Source organism: Rattus rattus, chromosome X (genome assembly GCF_011064425.1).
Source record: "Rattus rattus isolate New Zealand chromosome X, Rrattus_CSIRO_v1, whole genome shotgun sequence".
Taxonomy (NCBI): Eukaryota; Metazoa; Chordata; class Mammalia; order Rodentia; family Muridae; genus Rattus; species Rattus rattus.
Window position 1 is genome coordinate 10,170,208 of NC_046172.1, and position 2,956 is coordinate 10,173,163.

The window sequence follows — 2,956 nt, forward strand, 5'->3', positions numbered from 1 at the left end:
AGCAGTGGTGATGCAACCCAGCAAGAAGAGCCAGGCCTCAGCCTTGGCACAAATCAGCAGCAAGAGGGACCTGAAGGGACACCAGGAGAAGTTCTTGGCTGTGCCTCTCTCAGCAAAGCAAAGCTCAGCCAAGATGTGAAACCCACAAGCTTTGCACAGTTAGCTCTGTAGGGAAGCCTAGCACAGCTTCTGTCACTGTCCACTGAGTCCTTTTTATACTGTCTCCAAACATCACATGTCCTCTATGGGTGTTGCCTCAGCATGTGTCTTCTCTCAGCATGTGTGTGCATCTGTCTCAGCTGGCATCACGCAGCCAATCAGCCCGAGTCTGCAGAAGTGGCAAAAACTGCAGCATACCACCCGACAGTTTTTGGTGTTTCTGTGGCGTCCCCAACAAATATGGCTCAACTATGCAATGTGAGGCAGACCACTACACACATGCCATTAGTGAATAATCCCTCATCACGTGTCCTTTCACATGCTTGCTTTAGCAGAACATCCTCTCTCCTGTATCAGCAGAACGTTCCTTCACGAGTCTGCCTTAGTCTTTCACCTGTCTCCACTTCAGCTAAACGTTGCTTCATGTGTTTGCCCCAGCAAAACACCACCTAAGCAACTTTCCAAAGAAACTTAAATTTCTTCTTCAGCCCTTTTTCTCTTTCTCTTTTCTCTCTCATCTCTCTCCCTTTCTCCTTTCTTTCTCTCATCTCTCCCTCCCTTCTCCTTTCTCATTCTTTCCTTTTCTCCTCTCCTCTCCTCTCTTCATCTCTTCCACATTTCTCCCTCCTCCTCCACCTCCCCCCCTCCTCCTGTTCCTCCTTCTCCTCCTCCTCCTTCTCCTCCTCCTCTCTCTCCCTCAGTATGAGGAGACAGAGGCAAATATTTCATAGTATTCCAAGATTTTCAGAGAAATGAGTTGAAGAAAGGTGGACACTAAATATTTGAGATACATTCAAGACGGGGACCCAAATCCTATAGGTCTTGCTGTGTTATGGAATCTGACCTCTCCTCCCACGCCTGATGACTTTGTAGGGTACAGACTTCTAATAAAACTGGTTTAGGATGGTAGGCACTCATTCAAAACAGACTGTGTTTTACATATACAATAGTTCAAGTCTCAACTGCAGGAGACCACCATTTGCCTAATGGAGACTTCCTAACCTAGAAATTCGAGGTTGAAATCCCACCAATGTTCCGGGGAGGTTATTGAAAACCCATCATTGGTGGCATTTCATTGTAGTCAGAAGCTTTCCCTGTCACTGCCCTATAGTGAGCATCAGAGTGAGGTTTTCGCCGTGACCTATTAGCTCTGCAATGGGCTGCCTGCACACTTGCAGCAGATGCTGTCAGCATGTCACCCATGTACCCCTGTTCTTACACATTGGGCATGCCAGAAAGCCATCTCTGCCAAATGCCAGCAGATGCACTTCCAAGTCTTTTAGCTTTCTTTTGTCATTAGAGCCCACTTTGCAGCCCATGTGGCCAGCCAAAAGAGCCAGAAATCAGATTCCTTTTGACTAGCCCTCGATAAATAGCTAATCAGAGTTGGTAAATAAATATCCTGAGCTTCCTCACCCCTCAGATGGGATAACTCAGAGGCATATGTTCAATACTGGTTCCCAGCATTTTCCCTGTAGATTTAAGCTGAAGTTGCCAAGAGTGGTAATTGCCTTGATATTCCTTTTACCTGCTGGTCTTCCTGGGAGTCGCTGATTTACTCTCTGGTGCTTCCTCCTTCTCTCTCCCTTGTACTACGTGCATTTAAACCCTGCCTTAAAGGAAAATCTAAGCTAGGGCACGGCTAGAAACTAAAAATGTTGGACGCCAGAGCCCATGACCATAGGCAGCCCTAGGCTAAACCTCTACAAAAGCTTCTCCAAGTTCAAGCCACGAGAGTTTGGTCCTTGGAAATTGGAGACTGTCCTCAACATTCTAAGTAAGAAGGTGATTGGAATAAAGAATGGGGAATATGAAAGGCCATGGGTTGTATAAACTGCATCTTTGCTTTCCTTTTAAAATTAATAAATGCCCATAGAAGCCACAGATTGTGTTGTTAGACATATTCTGATGACAAGTCGAGGGAAGAGCAGCTAATACTTCTCCGTCTCAAAGTGTTTGGTGGCAAAGCACATCTAGCAAAGGAACTCAGGAATTGTCATTGGCATAGTGTTTTGTCATTTCAAGGGACTCCTTGATGAATACCAAGAGCCATGGTTTAAGAGCCAGGGCAAAGGACTATGGCTCAGCTTGTCCCTAATAGCCATAATAACAGCTTTCAAGAGCCCATGTAACAGGCTGAAGAGAGAGATCCATGGTACGGAACCCTTGCTGCTTTTACAGAGAACCTAAGGGTCTCCCAGCACCCATGTCAGACAACTCACAACCACCTCCAATACCAGATCCATGGCACTTAATGCCCTCTGTGAACAAGCCACAAATATATACATAAATAAAAATAATTTAAATCTTTTACAGAGCATATGCAGGCCTTAACAAGGGGCACATTTGTATCCAAGTAGTGACATGAAGTGTGCACTCTCTGGTTCCTTCAGATGTCTGGGCTGCAAATGCTACCTTTGAAATAGTCTTGCAATGAGGGGACAGTGATTAGCAACTAAGATTAAATTTTCTACTACTTCAAACAAGATTAGCATAAACATAGTAAAGTGTAATTCACTTCTTATGGTCAGGCCTAGGTTTGTTTGATTTTTTTATTTTTATTGCCCTGCTAATGAAACTTTGCTATATCCTGACTTGCTAGGCTTTCTAAAATGACCAGTAATTTTACCTGCTTTCAAATACATTTACTTTCCATGAACCGTGATGGCTATTCTTGGTTGTCAAGTTGGCTACATCTGGAATTAATTAAAACCCCAAAATGTAGAAGACTGTGAAGGATTTGTACTTAGTTTAGAATGGGGAGATCTACTTCTAATCTGGAACTTTGGGGTGGGAA